Below are 16,190 nucleotides of genomic sequence, written 5' to 3' on the forward strand. Positions count from 1 at the left end.
TTGAGAGGGAGTCCCACTCTGTCACCCAGGCTGGAGGAGTACAATGGTGCAATCTCTGCTCACTGCAACCTCCACCTCCCAAGTTCAAGCAATTCTCCTGCCTTAGCCTCCTGAGTAACTGGGATTACAGGTGCATGCCACCAGGCCTAGCTAATTTTTGAATTTTAGTAGAGACGGGGTTTCACCAGGTTGGCCAGGCTGGTCTCGAATGCCTGACCTCAAGTGATCTGCCCACCTTGGCCTCCCAAAGTGCTGAGATTACCGCACCCAGCTTCGTCTTTTTTTCTTTTTAGAGACACGGTCTTGCTCTCTCACCCTGGCTGGAGTGCATTGTCATGATAGCAGCTCACTGCAGCTTTGAATTCCTGGGCTGAAGGGATCCTTCCATCTCAGCCTCCCAAGTAGCTGGGAGTACAGGCACACATCACCACACACACCTAATTTTTTTATACAGAGACAGGGTCTCACCATCTTGCCTGAGCTGGCCTCAAACTCCTGGGCTCAAGCAATCCTCCTGCCTCAGTCTCCCAAAGTGTTGGGATTACAGGCATGAGCCACTGCGTCCGGCTGCAGTTTGTTTCTTTGGCTTAAGCTACCAACAGCTCACCCACATGTGATGAATAATTTACATATATTACAGGGTCAGAAGACACCAATAGGCCGGGTGCGGTGGCTCATGCCTGTAATCCCAGCACTTTGGGAGGCCGAGGTGGGTGGATCACAAGGTCAGGAGATCGAGGCCATCCTGGCTAACTCAGTGAAACCCCGTCTCTACTAAAAATACAAAAAATTAGCTGGGCATGGTGTGGCCGGCGCCTGTAGTCCCAGCTACTCGAGAGGCTGAGACAGGAGACTAGTGTGAACCCGGGAGGCGGAGCTTGCAGTGAGCCGAGATCGCACCACTGCACGCACTCCAGCCTGGGTGACAGAGTGAGACTCCGTCTTAAAAAAAAAAAAAAAAAAAGACATTTCAGTATCAAAAGCTAGTTTATGCATAACTTACTTGAAAGATTTTAGGCCAGGCGCGGTGGCTCAAGCCTGTAATCCCAGCACTTTGGGAGGCTAAGACGGGCGGATCACGAGGTCAGGAGATCGAGACCATCCTGGCTAACCCGGTGAAACCCCGTCTCTACTAAAAAATACAAAAAACTAGCCGGGCGAGGTGGCGGGCGCCTGTAGTCCTAGCTACTCGGGAGGCTGAGGCAGGAGAATGGCATAAACCCAGGAGGCGGAGCTTGCAGTGAGCTGAGATCCGGCCACTGCACTCCAGCCTGGGTGACAGAGTGAGACTCCGTCTCAAAAAAATAAAAATAAAAATAAAAAATAAAAATAAAAAAATGAAAGATTTTAATTCTCCATAGCACCTCAGTGGGATTAGGTAACAAAGGTCAAGTCTCTTCAGGAACCAGGACGTCTATCTTCTTTTCCCCTTGGCAATCCGAGCTCCTTTGGCCTCAGACTGAATGACACCATCAGCTTTCCTGGTTCTTGAGCTTGCAGATAGCATGTTGTGGAACTTCTCAGCCTCCATGACTAAATAAGCCAAGTCCTAATCCCCTCTTACATATTTACCCTCCTGGTTCTGTTTCTCTGGAGAATGCTAATACAGATTTTTTATTTTTATTTTTTTTTCAGGCAGAGTCTCACTCTGTTGCCAGGCTAGAGTGCAGTGGTGCAATCTCAGCTCACCGCAACCTCCACCTCTTGGGTTCAAGCAATTCTCCTGTCTCAGCCTCCCAAGTAGCTGGGACTACAGGCACACACCACCACGCCCAGCTAATTTTTGTATTTTTTAGTAGAGACGGGGTTTCACTATGTTGGCCAGGATGGTCTTTATCTCTTGACCTTGTGATCCGCCCGCCTTGGCCTCTCAAAGTGCTGGGATTACAGGCACAGGCCACCATGCCTGGCCTCTAATATAGATTTTATATTTAGTATTAAATAAAACAAACTGTCCCAAGGATACTACATTGAGCTGAATTTTTCTAGGTCAAGTACTGAGTTATATACTACTTTTGATGATTGAGAAACTAAGTGTAGGCTGGGCACGGTGACTCACGTCTATAATCCCAGCACTCTGGGAGGCCGAGGTGGGCAGATCACGAGGTCAGGAGATCGAGACCATCCTGGCTAAAACAGTGAAACCCCGTCTCTACTAAAAATACAAACACAAAATTAGCCGGGCGTGGTGGCAGGCGCCTGTAGTCCCAGCTACTCGGCAGGCTGAGGTGGGAGAATGGGGTAAACCCAGTTGGCAGAGCTTGCAGTGAGCTGAGATCGCGCCACTGCACTCCAGTCTGGGTAACAGAATGAGATTCCATCTCAGAAAAAGAAAGAGAGAGAGAGAGAGAGAGAGAGAAAGAAAGAGAGAGAGAGAGAGACAGAGAAAGAAAGAGAGAGAAAGAAAGAGAGAGAGAGAGAGAGGAAGGAAGGAAGGAAGGAAGGAAGGAAGGAAGGAAGGAAGGAAGGAAGGGAGGGAGGGAGGGAGGGAGGGAGGGAGGAAAGAGAGAAAAGAGGAAGGAAGAAAGGAAGGAAGGAAGGAAGGAAGGAAGGAAGGAAAGAAGGAAGGAAGGAAGAAACTAAGTGTAGTCTGGGCATGATAACTCATGGTTCTAATCTCAGCACTTGGGAGGCCAGGTGGGAAGATCGTTGGAGCCAGGAGTTTGAGACCAACCTGGACAACATAGGGAGACCCCGTCTCTACAAAAAAATGAAAAAAGTAGCCAGGCATGATGAAGTGAACCTGTGGTCCCACCTACTCAAGAGGCTGAGATGGGCCAGGCATGGTGGCTCACGCCTGTAATCCCAGCACTTTGGGAGGCCATGGCAGGCAGATCACTTAAGATCAGAAGTTCGAGACCAGCCTGGCCAAGACAGTGAAACCCCATCTCTACTGAAAATACAAAAATTAGCCTGGTGTGATGGTACATGCCTATAATCCCAGCTATTCGGGAGGTTGAGGCACAAGAATCACTTGAACCCAAGAGGTGGAGGTTACAGTGAGCCGAGATCACGCCACTGAACTCCAGTCTGGGTGACAAAGCAAGACTCCCATCTCAAAAAAAAAAATAAGAGGCTGAGATGTGCAGATTTCCTAACCCCAAGGGGTAGAGACTGCAGTGAGCTGTGATCACACTACTGGATGACACAGTGAGATCCTGTCTCAAAAAAAAAAAAAAAAAAAAAAGGAAAAAAAGAGAAACAAAAAAGTGGGATCTCTGTCTCAAAACAAAATTAAGTGTAATACAAGTTCTTGGCTATCCTGCCTACTGCTTAGTTGACTGACCAAAGAAAAAAACACATTTCTCAGTAGTCTCTATGCCTAGAAAATCTCAGTTAAAAACCAGAGGAAGTTGGCCGGGCGCGGTGGCTCAAGCCTGTAATCCCAGCACTTTGGGAAGCCGAGACGGGTGGATCACAAGGTCAGGAGATCGAGACCATCCTGGCTAACACGGTGAAACCCCGTCTCTACTAAAAAATACAAAAAACTAGCCGGGCGAGGTGGCGGGCGCCTGTAGTCCCAGCTACTCGGGAGGCTGAGGCAGGAGAATGGTGTGAACCTGGGAGGTGAAGCTTGCAGTGAGCTGAGATCCGGCCACTGCGCTCCAGCCTGTGCGACAGAGCCAGACTCCGTCTCAAAAAAAAAAAAACAAAAACAAAAACAACAAAACCAGAGGAAGTTAACGCTATTGCTTAAAAATGTGTCCTTGAGGCAGGGCATGGTGGCTCACGACTGTATTCCCAGCACTTTGGGAAGTGGAGGTGGGTGGATCACCTGAGGTCGGGAGTTTGAGACCAGCCTGACCAATATGGAGAAACCCCATCTCTATTAAAAATACAAAATTAGCTGGGCACATGGTGGCATGCAGTGGCACATGCCTATAATCCCAGCTACTTGGGAGGCTGAGGCAGAATTGCTTGAACCTGGGAGACGTAGGTTGCGGTGAGCCGAGATCACGCCATTGGACCCCAATCTAGGCAACAATAGTGAAACTCCATCTTAAAAAAAAAGGGGGGGTCCTTGAGAGTATCTTTGGATTGATTTCACCTATCTATACTCTGCCTGCTTGCCCTTTTGTGTGTATAATCAATAACAGACTTTCAACAGATCAGGAATGAACTTTTGTTTTTTCCACTGTTTGGTCTCTGTGAATCTAAGGAATGAACTCTTAACTAGAGTCTTGCCCATATCTTGGTAAAGGTGCCCTCTGCCCTTTTCAGTTAGGCTGCAATGTAACAAACTCAGTTCATGACTGAATTTAATCTAATCAGCCCAGTATTTACTTCCTAGGATCCACCAGCACCAAATATAACAAAACTTCCATTTGGAAGTCGGGCACCACAGTGCACACTTGTAGTCCCAGCTACTTAGGAGGGCTGTGTCAGGAGGATTGCTTGAGTCTGGGAATTCAAGGCCAGCCTGGGCAACATAATTGGGACGGCACCCTGTCTCAAAACAAAACAAAATAAAATCACCTTCAAGTTGGTCTTTCCTTAACTTTATTTTTTCTTTCTCCAATACCTCATCTTAAGCTTTCTTCTCTTGATTAATAATAGCATCCTGGTGTTTGGGTTCCCTTCACAACCAGAAAGATAAAAAAAGCCTCTCAGAGATAGGAAAACTTCAAATCATTTCAAATGGGTTCCTGAAATTTCTTAGAGAAAATAATAAACTATATTAGAAATTCAGAGAAAGGAAGAATTCAGAGACCTTGGCTCTCGGTCTGGCTTCACTACCAAATTACTTAAGCTTTCAGATAATCACAGAGCATTGGTTTTCCCTACTTCAGAGAAATGCTGAGACCATTGTTCATTTAATTCACTGGATAAAAACTATCCAAAATTAAGAATATTTATCTTTTTTTTTTCTTTTTTTTAGACGGAATTTCACTCTTGTTGCCCAGGCTGGAGTGCAATGGCGCAATCTTGGCTCACTGCAACCTCCACCTCCTGGGTCCAAGCGATTCTCCTGCCTCGGCTTCCCAAGTAGCTGGGATTATAAGCATGCACCACCACACACAGCCAATTTTTGTATTTTTAGTAGAGATGGGGTTTCTCCATGTTGGTCAGGCTGGTCTCGAACTCCCGAACTCAGGTGATCCACCTGCCTTGGTTTCCCAAAGTGCTGGGATTACAGGTGTGAGCCACTGTGCCTGGCAGAATATTTATCTTAATACTGGAAATGATTCTTGGTCTGAAGAAACGTTTGTTTTTTCTGTGTGTGTGTTTTTTTGTTTGTTTGTTTTGTTTTGTTTTGTTTTGTTTTGAGACGGAGTCTCGCTCTGTCGCCCAGGCTGGAGTGCAGTGGCGCAATCTCGGCTCACTGCAAGCTCCGCCTCCCGGGTTCACGCCATTCTCCTGCCTCAGCCTCCCGAGTAGCTGGGACTACAGGCGCCCGCCACTGCGCCCGGCTAATTTTTTCTATTTTTAGTAGAGACGGGGTTTCACCATGGTCTCGATCTCCTGACCTTGTGATCCGCCCACCTCGGCCTCCCAAAGTGCTGGGATTACAGGCGTGAGCCACCGCGCCCGGCCTTGTTTTGTTTTGTTTTTATGTGGAGTCTCGCTCTGTCACCCAGGCTGGAGTGTAGTCAAGAGATCTCAGCTCACTGCAACCTCCACCTTCCAGGTTCAAGCAATTCTCCTGCCTCAGCCTCCTGAGTACCTGGAATTACAGGCCTGCGCCACCACGCCCAGCTAATTTTCATATTTTTAGTAGAGACGAGGTTTCACCATGTTGGTCAGGCTGGTCTTGAACTCCTGGCCTCAAGTGATCCACCCACCTCAGCCTCTCCAAATGTTGGGATTACAGGCATGAGCCACCGCATCCGGCCTAAACTCTTGTCTTAACCTTTTGTGAGACGTTTTATGTATTTACAGATCATGAAATCTTAATGAAGTAAACTTCTAAGATGTGACCAAACAAAAGGACCATCAAGAGTTCACAGAATGCTAACATATAGAACAAAGTTTAAGGAAGACACAAAGGCCTGGATTCTAAAAAATAAATGAACAGTTTGAATGTCTGGTTTAAAACAAAAAGATGGATTAAAAGTTTGTATTGGAAAGGTAACTTTGCTTTGAATGGTCCTAACAATCTCATAATTCCTGCAGTATCAAATACAGTCTGGGTAATTAATTCAGTGGACTCTTTCCCTTTTACTGCCAGATTGAACAGCTCTGAGGATAATCTCCCTCACTCTCCCAGGGCTCAGTTGGAAGATTCATTATTTATGCCCTCAATTGTTTATTCTGTCCTATTTTTCCATACGTCCAGGCCCAAGAGCTGTGTTACCACTGGCCTGTTTCCAAAATGAATGCATTACTCATTGCCCTATTAGCTACGAAAACAAAATAATCAAACACAGTGGTATCTTAACGTTGGAGAGCAACCCCACCAACCACTTGATCCAGGAGAGAAATCAGTACCAATGTCAGCCCAGGTTACCAAAAGTTAAATTGTCCTGATGAAGAGAGATCCATACATCATTTTAGTCCTTATTTTGAGCCACTGAACAACATACACGCACATCCAACAAGAATTCTTAAAGGACAGTATCATTAGAAAGACAGCTCTGGCCTTCACTGAGAGCAGACTGTAAACTACTGAGGGTTAAACTGAGATAAAATTTGCCTAGCAACCATTCTTTAGGAAGAGTTCAGTAACTCACCAACAATAAATTCTACATCCTCATCTGACTAGTAAACAGATTACAGACTCCACTAAGTCCTCTACTTTCAGGATTCAGACTCACGGCAAACAACTTCCTCAAAAGATTCAGCTTCAAGAGCCAAACCCTGGGGGAGGGGGTTGTGCTTAAACACAAAATATTGTCTCTGACACCTGACTGAAAAAGCTGAAAATCTAAAAAGTATCATCACCCACATCTCCATATGAATGCATCCATTGTTCTAAATAAATCTCGACAATTGAGAGAGCATTCCCAGAGTCTCTTTTGCCTCTAATATTTTCTCACCTTGAGTAAGCTTTTCCCAATTCCAAACCTTACAACACTAAAGCTGATTATTATGAGAATCAAGCAATACCAAGGGCCCAATATTTTTCTTTCACCTTCTCAAGGGGATCATTTTATACTTCTGATGTGAACAGGGGATTAGTCTCGAGTCTCCCTTTAGAGAGAACATAGAGTCCTTTTTCTTAACACATTCTAAGCCGTGACTCACAGAAATAAGCAGGATGGGCCAGGCCTGTGGCTGGGATGGTGGCTCACGCCTGTAATCCCAGCACTGTAGGAGGCCGAGGCAGGTGGATCACCTGAGGTCAGTTCAAGACCACGCTGGCCAACATGGTGAAACCCTGTCTCTACTAAAAATACAAAAATTAGCCAGGCATGGTGGTGCATGTCTGTAATCCCAGCTACTCAGGAGGCTGAGGCAGAATTGCTTGAACCTGGGAGGCGGAGGCTGCCGTGAGCAGAGACTGTGCCACTGCACTCCAGCCTGGGCGACAGAGTGAGTGAGACTCCATCTCAAAAAAAAAAAAAAAGAAAGAAATGAAATAAGCAGGATGAATAAAAACAGACTGCTAAAGAAAATTAAATCAATTGCTTTAACCTCAACCAGCACTATGCCCCCTCAACCTAAGAGATTTATGGCTTTCTATAGTTGTTTCCTTGCAGATAACCAAATTCCAGGATTTCCATGCACCTTAAATTATATTTGAACATCAGTGCAAATATGATTTGCACTTATGATGAGTTCTATACATAGACTTCTGTCTCCTGGGAAAATCCTTTCAGGAACCCCTAATTATTGCACCATGCAAAATAGTGATCACACAAATCAGTCAAGAAAATAGAAATATCGGGCGTGGAGGGATGCAGTGGCTCACACCTTAATCCCAACACTTTGGGAGGCCTCTGGGAGGACTGCTTGAGGCCAGGAGTTTGAGACCAACCTGGGCAACAGAGCCAGACCCTATTGTCTACAAAACAAAAATTAAAAAATGGCAATATAAAAAAGTGAGTGAAGTATAATATAACTTTATAAAGCTGTACTTATGGGTAGAGAACTTAAAAACCACCCAGATATCAAACAGAAGAGCGACTTGTTTTTTGATAGAAGCGAGCTGAAATCTTACAGCCTCCAACTGTTTTTTGTTTGTTTGTTTTTTGGGGTTTTCTTTGAGACAGGGTCTCACTCTGTCACCCAGGCTGGAGTGCAGTGGCACAACCCTGGCTCACTGCAACCTCTACCTCCCGGGTTCCAGTAATTCTCCCACCTCAGTCTCCCAAGTAGCTGGGACTACAGGAGTGCACCACCACGCCCAGCTAATTTTTTTGTTTTGGTAGGGAAGGGGTTTTCACCGTGTTGGTCTATAACTTTTGACCTCAAGTGATCCACCCACCTCAGCCTCCCAAAGTGCTGGGATTACAGGAGCAAGCCATTGGACCCTGCCTTCCAACTGGTTTTTTGGTCACTTCCCCAGCTTCCTATACCTTAGACATCAAAGTGCACTTTGTTTTATATACTAGCTAACTTTGTTTTATATACTCGCTAACTGTCAAGGCTTCAATCAGTGATTTTTAACAGTTCACTCTCAGTAGCAAGTTAACTAAGTCAACATCTGGGGGAAACCCTTTCCCTCCCAATTTAAACACAACTAATGGAGCCTTAAGGGACAAGTGAGTAATAACATAAAAACCCAAAACCTGACACAGGATTACTGTGAATCTATTTTTTAGTAACATGTCTATTCTAAGGTACTTGAAGTCTTATTTTTAAAAAAGGTTAAAGTAAGCTTCCTAATCCCTATTACTTTCCACAGCTGAAATGGTTTCCTATCCCATTATCCCTATTTTTTATAATACTTGCTTTCATCCCAAATTGCTCCTGTTTAGAGATCTAATAAATCAATGCAAAGAAAAAAATCACTAATCTAGCCAAAAGTGTAAGACAGCTCCAGTGTATCACTTCTGTTTTCAAAAGTGGACCCCAGTTAGAACAATCTTTGGAAACTGAACCTGCATTACATAAACTCTGAAGCATTTTAATTAATATTTATCAAAGTGTTGCCAGAAAAAAAAAAAGATATTCATCCCTTCTGGTACTGTAGCTCTTTGCTAATCAACATTAAGATAAACCTGGTCCAAACACATTTCATTGAAAATGCCGACTTAGGCCGGGGGTGGTGGCTCACGCCTATAATCCCAGCACTTCGGGAGGCCGACGCAGGTGGATCACGAGGTCAGGAGATCAAGACCATCCTGGCTAACACGGTGAAACCCCGTCTCTACTAAAAATACAAAAAATTAGCCAGGTGTGGTGACAGGTGCCTGTAGTCCCAGCTACTCGGGGAGGCTGAGGCAGGAGAATGGCATGAATCTGGGAGGTGGAGCTGGCAGTGAGCCGAGATCACGCCACGGAACTCCAGCCTGGGCGACAGACTCTGTCTCAAAAAAAAAAAAAGAAAAAAAAAGAAAGAAAATGTCCACTTAAAGCTAGTGTACTATGGACATTGCCACCAAACACACACACACACACTCCCTTTGTTTCTAACATCAAAAACTTTGGATTTTCTATTTTCCACTGAAAACGTTTTTCTCAATTTAAAGCCTACAAAGACGTTCCCGATTCTGGAGATGGGTGTTCTTCAGAAAGAAGGGACCCCTAAGATGAAGCAGCAAAGGAACTCAAAAAAGATAAATTTCATTTAAGTTGTAATGCTATAGCCACCCAAATTCATAAACTTTGGGGAGAGGAACCTTTTTTAAAAAACTAACGAGGCTGGGAACGGTGGCTCACGCCTGTAATCCCAGCACTTTGGGAGGCTGAAGCAGGCGGATCACGAGGTCAGGAGTTCGACACCAGCCTGACTAACATGGTGAAACCCAATCTCTACTAAAAACACAAAAAATTAGCCCGAAACGGTGGTAGGCGCCTGTAATCCCAGCTACTCAGGAGGCTAAGGCAGGAGCATCGCTTGAACCCTGGAGGCGGAGGTTGCAGTGAGCAGAGATCGTACCACTGCACTCCAGCCTGGGCGACAGAGCGAGACTCATCTCAAAAAAAAAAAAAAAAAAAAAAAAAAAAACTCACGAACTAAAATTCATCTGGAGGTTTTTTTAAGTTTGGTTTTGGTTTTTGACGATAGAAACTAATCCCTCCGAGGGTCTGTGAATATAAGAAATATACCGACAGAGAAAAAGATAAGACTTTTAAGTTTCAGCAACAACAAGGTAAGTTTGCCTGCTCTAGTCAGGTTTCTGCAAGAGAGATGAGCTATTACACAAAGCCGGTGACAATGTACTCCAGGAAGAGACTTCAGCAGAGTTAATCGCTAACAACTATCAGGATTTCCTTTAACCACCATTTGACTGGGGCTGCTCTCTCTTTCCACTAGCACCTCCTCTCCTTTCAGATTGTTATTGCTGATCAAGGCAGTCCCAAGGAGGAAAATGGTGAAGACAGCCTTAATGGACAAGGATGCAGTACAGTTCCAAATATCCACTCCTAGCTTGCCTTTTTTATTTTTTTTTTAATTGCGGTTTACTGCATCAGATTTGACACAAAACAGGGCTCCTCTTTTCTTCTCTGTGCATTTTACTATACGACCGATATCGACACATCAGTAAAAAGAGATAAGAGTCCTGAATCTCCTTACCCATCTGCAGGGGTGAGATGAAGGGAAGGAAAAAAATGATGAACGGTAGAAACAGATAAGCAAAACAAACTGATGGGATCCAGAGATATTATTTCCCATTCCATTTCCCCTTTTCTTACAAGGTTAAGTCGGCTGAAGTCGGGGTCGCGTTAGAAAAAGCACACACACACCTTGCGCCCTGGAAAGAAGGTGAGGTTCGCTCCGCAGCGCTCGGTGGGGCTCCTGGCTCCGCCCCGCCCGCCTGGGGCAGCTCAGCCCAGCTCACCCCCTCCCCAGGAGGATGGAAGAGAAGGGGCTTCTAGCTGTCTAGGCAGGGGGAGGGGGAGGCGGCTGCTCCGGGTGCCAGGCTCACGGAGCGCAGGACTCCGCGGTGCGCCGACACCCCCTCCCCCAGCCGGCTGCCGCTTGCTCCCAGCCGCCGCCGGAAGCCAGCCCCGCCCCCTCACCTCCACCCTGGCTCTTCGCGAGCCCCCTCCTGTCTGCACAGCCAATGGCGAGCCAGGGATCCAGCAGAGCGACTCGCCAAGCAGCCAACTGGGGAGGTCCACAGGGAGGTCAGCCACCGGGATAGGCCCGCTACCCGCGGACCCGGCCCGACTCGGCTCCTCTTTGTTAGCGCTGCCCCCATCTCTCCCGGCTCCCACCCCAAAGGCAGGAGCCAAGCATCCCGTAGCTGGGCCAGGTGAAGCTGCGCCCCATCGCACCCCTTCTCCCTCTGCCCCTGCCCCCTCCCACTTTCGACCTGGGTACTAGGAGAACCCCCCTACCCACGCGATACCTCCCAGAGTGCCTCAGACTTCAACAGCAATTGCCACCTGGAGACACTCGACAGTAAAAAGATGCTCCCCAAGCCTCTCTGCCTCTAGTCTAATCAACTGCACTGCACTGTAACGGTGGACGGATTTAGGATTGCATATTAAATCAATTGCACACATCAATCCTCCCTGTCGGAAACTCCTGCTTCCCGTGACGCAGAAATTAAGGGGTGGGGGTGGAGGCATGTTGGGAAAGTATGTATCTAGAAGTTGGTGGGGTGGAGAAGGGAATACATGAAATCATTGGCCAAAAAAAAAAAAAAAGAACAACAAAAAAAACCACACATAGTTGGCTCCAACCTGTTTCAGATACAAAACATCCAATGTATTTAGCTGGATGTATCCAATCCAGTTAAATCCCAAGCAGGTTTCAGTACAACTAGGAAGCAAACACCTAATCCTTGTTCAATCATATACCTAATATTATGGGGAACATACTCTCAGCAACCACCAGGCTCAGAGTAACTGGCAGGTTGCACCAACACTTCAATCACCAATTGGAATAGAACTAACTGGAATAGAACACGCTAAACACTGTGGTATGTTTTCTTGGGGGTAGTGATAGAGCACTACATGGGGCTCATTTAAGAAAACTGGCCGGGCGCGATGTGTCTCACCTGTAATCCCAGCACTTTGGGAGGCCAACGCGGGCAGATCACTTGAACCCAGGTGTTCGAGACCAGCCTGGTCAACATGGTGAGACCCCATCTCTATCACAAATTTTAGACGTAGCTAAGCATGGTAACTCACGCTCTAGTCCCAGCTACTTGGCAGAATACAGTGAACAGAGACCATGCCACTGCCTCTGGCCTGAGTGAGAGTAAGACCCTAACTCAAAAAAAAAAAAAAGAAAAAGGAAACGGGGGTCAGGGAAGGCAAGCTATTACCTAGATTGTCATTTTTGTTCAGAGTTCTCGCAAACGCATGACAGTAAATATCTATATCACACTCTACAACACTGCTTAATCGCCCCAAACACTACTATAATTTAAAACAAAACGAAACTTTAAGCAGTCTAGGCTACCTTGGAACTCAAAACATTTCACATATAACCACCTCTGTACTCCTGGAAGACGGAAAAGGAGCTGTATGGCATGCCTGTTTTATTTTATTTATTTTTGAGACGGAGTTTCACTCTGTTGCACAAGCTAGAGTGCAGTGGCGAGATGCTGTGGTGTAATCTCAGCTCACTGCAACCTCTGCCTCCTAGGTTCAAGCAATTCTGCCTCAGCCTCCGAAGTAGCTGAAATTATAGGTGCTCACCACCACGCCCAGCTAATTTTTGTATTATTATTATTTTTTTGAGACGGAGTCTCGCTCTGTCGCCCAGGCTGGAGTGCAGTGGCGGGATCTCGGCTCACTGCAAGCTCTGCCCCCCGGGTTCAGGCCATTCTCCTGCCTCAGTCTGGGACTACAGGTGCCTGCCACCACGCCCGGCTAATTTTTTGTATTTTTAGTAGAGACGGGGTTTCACCGTGTTAGCCAGGACGGTCTCCATCTCCTGACCTCGTGATCCACCCACCTGGGCCTCCCAAAGTGTTAGGATTACAGGCGTGAGCCACCGCGCCCGGCCTAATTTTTGTATTTTTAGTAGAGATGGGGTTTCACCGTGGTGGCCAGGCTGGTCTCGAGCTCCTAACCTCAAGTGATCCATCTGCCTCGGCCTCCCAAAGTGCTGGGATTACAGGCATGAGCCAACGTGCTAGGCTGATCCCTTTTTTTTTTTTTTTTTTTTTAAGATTTAAGAGTCTCACTCTGTTGCCCAGGTTGGAGTACAACGGCACAATCTTGGCTCACTGCAACCTCTGCCTCCCGGGCTCAAGCCATTCTCCTGCCTCAGCTTCCCGAGTAGCTGGGATTACAAGCACGAGCCACCGTGCCTGGCTAATTTTTGTATTTTTAGTAGAGATGGGGTTTCACCATGTTGCCCAGACTGGTCTTGAACTCCAGACCTCAGGTGATCCACCCACCTCAGCCTCCCAAAGTGCTGGGATTACAAGCATGAGCCACCGCACCCAGCATCACATCTATTTTTTTTTAAGCACATATGAATATACATCTGTTGGTCCAACATAATATATAGATGTTAAACCAATCTGTCAATAGTAGTTATCATTGAGAGAGTAAGTATATAGTTAGGGAGAAGTGAAAAAGAGAATTTGTTTTATCGTATCTTTTAAACAATAAAAAAGAGGGCCAGGTGCAGTGGCTTGCACTTTGGGTGGCTGAGACAGGCAGATCTCAAGGTCAGGAGATTGAGATCAGCCTGGCCAACATGGTAAAACCCCGTCTCTACTTAAAAAAAAGTAAAAAGAATAGCCGGGAGTTGTGGCACACATCTGTAATCCCAGCTACTCGGGAGGCTGAGGTAGGAGACTCGCTTGAAACTGGGAGGCGCAGGTTGCAGTGAGTTGAGATCATGCCACTGCACTCCAGCCTGGGCAACAGAGCAAGACTCCGTCTCAAAAAAAAAAAAAATTAAGGCACAGCATGGTGGCTGACACCTGTAATCCTAGCAGTTTGGGATGCCGAATCGGGCAGCTCACTTGAGGTCAGGGGTTCAAAACCAGCATTGCCAACATGTTGAAACCTCATCTCTACAAAAAATAAAAAATAAAAAAAAATTAGCCCAGCATGGTAGCGGGGGCCTGTAATTCCAGCTACTCGGGAGACTGGGACAGGAAAATTGCTTGAACTCGGGAGGCAGAGATTACAGTGAGTCGAGATCACGCCAGTGCACTCCAGCCTGGGCAAGTGGAACTCCGTCTCAAAATATAAGTAAATAAAAAGCATTAATTTTGTCATTTTTACTACGTTAACTTAGTGAAATTACAGATTTTGTCATCTTTAAACTATGTTGAACATGTCTTACTTTTACAGTCAGTAAAAAATATTAAAACATGACCGGGCGCGGTGGCTCAAGCCTGTAATCCCAGCACTCTGGGAGGCCGAGATGGGCGGATCACGAGGTCAGGAGATCGAGACCATCCTGGCTAACACGGTGAAACCCTGTCTCTACTAAAAAATACAAAAATCTAGCCGGGTGAGGTGGCGGGCGCCTGTAGCCCCAGCTACTCAGGGGGCTGAGGCAGGAGAATGGCGTAAACCCGGGAGGCGGAGCTTGCAGTGAGCTGAGATCCGGCCACTGCACTCCAGCCTGAGCGACAGAGCAAGACTCCGTCTCAAAAACAAAAAAAAAAGATAGTAAAACATAAACACCTCTCAAAAATAGATGGAAGAGATCAATAGGCTAGACTAAAAACTAGTTTAGGTAACATCCCTCTAGACTGATCAGTTTGCACTTCATCATTTCTTGAGCACAGTATTTTGCAAATTTCCTAAACGGCATTTATAACAACCAAAAATAAAATAAAATGTAACTTTGACACTTAATTTACTCCAATCAAAATGATACAGGTCCCAGAACAGAATAACAAACACACACAAAAACAATGACTGAACCCGAGAAGAAGGCAAACAGTCTTAAAAAGACAATTTCCTCATAAAGAACTGCTACGTGATATTTACAGAATTCAAACACCCATGACACAGAGCATACAAACTTTAATAAAACTTTTATTGTTCATTGGACTTCAAGAGAACAGTAGGTCTGAGAAAAACACTGTAGTATTTTTTTTTTAAAAGGGAATTCCTGGCATTATCACTTCAAAGTTAGCAAGGTGTAACAGTAGTTAAAGGGTTTTAACTGGCTGCACTTTCTGTTTCAGACACTAGAGGGGAGTATAAAAATCCAAATAAAATCTGGGATTTTGTTTTACTCATTCACTAACATCACCAAATACGCACTGTATTCCTGTATGCCTGAAATTCTATTAGACCCCAAAGACAAAAAGATGAATAAGATGTGGTCTTTGTCTTTAAAGTACTTAGTTTAGTTAGGGAAGACGTGCCTGTTCAAACAAATTAGTAATAAGGCCGGCGCAGTGGCTCACACCTGTAATCACAGCACTTTGGGAGGCCGAGCAGATGGATAAATTGAGGTCAGCAGTTCAAGACCAGCCTGGCCAACATTGTGAAACCCCATCGCTACTAAAAAATACAAAAATTAGCTGGGTGTGGTGGCAGGTGCCTATAATCCCAGCTACTCAGGAGGCTGAGGCAGGAGAATCACTTGAACCTGGGAGATGGAGGTTACAGCAAGCCGAAATCGTGTCATTGCACTCTAGCCTGGGCGACAAGAGTGAAACTCTATTTCAATAAATAATAATGGCTGGGCCCAATGGCTCATGCCTGTAACCCTAGCACTTCTGGAGGCTAAGGCAGGCAGATCACCTGAGGTCAGGAGTTCAAGACCTTCCTGGCCAACATGGCAAAACCCCGTCTCTACCAAAAATACAAAAATTAGCTGGGCGTGGCAGCACATGCCTGTAATCCCAGATACTCAGGAGGATGAGATAGGAGAATCGCTTGAACCTGGGAGACAGAGATTGCAGTAAGCCAATTATCGCGCCACTGAACTCCAGCCTAGGCAACAGAGTAAGACTCTTGTCTCAAAAAAAAAAAAAATTAATAATAATAATAATAATAAGGCCAGGCGCAGAGGCTCATGCCTATAATCCCAATACTTTGGGAGGCTGAGGCTGGACTACCTGAGGTCAGGAGTTCGAGACGAGCCAGGTCAACATGGTGAAACCCTGCCTCTACTAAAAATACAAAAAATTAGCTGGCTATGTTGGTCGCCTATAATCCCAGCTACTCAGGGGGCTGAGGCAGGAGAATCGCTTGAACCC

At 45.9% G+C, this 16,190-nt stretch overlaps 1 protein-coding gene across 6 annotated transcripts in view; it reads right to left on the reverse strand.

Annotated features, from left to right (window-relative positions):
• FAM222B (family with sequence similarity 222 member B) overlaps window positions 1-16,190 on the reverse strand; it is a 94,622-nt gene that overhangs the window by 51,795 nt on the left and 26,637 nt on the right. The window contains exon 1 of one of the 6 annotated variants that reach the window (XM_008010837.3): window positions 10,795-11,061. The exons of 4 other annotated variants lie outside the window; for them this stretch is intronic. The gene's annotated coding sequence lies outside the window, so the exon portion shown is untranslated. Of the gene's footprint in view, window positions 1-10,794; window positions 11,062-16,190 lie in introns of those variants that run through there. One more of the 6 variants, XM_073004785.1, reaches the window with a different exon arrangement.

The sequence above is a fragment of the Chlorocebus sabaeus genome, chromosome 16 (assembly GCF_047675955.1).
Source record: "Chlorocebus sabaeus isolate Y175 chromosome 16, mChlSab1.0.hap1, whole genome shotgun sequence".
In the NCBI taxonomy this organism is placed as follows: Eukaryota; Metazoa; Chordata; class Mammalia; order Primates; family Cercopithecidae; genus Chlorocebus; species Chlorocebus sabaeus.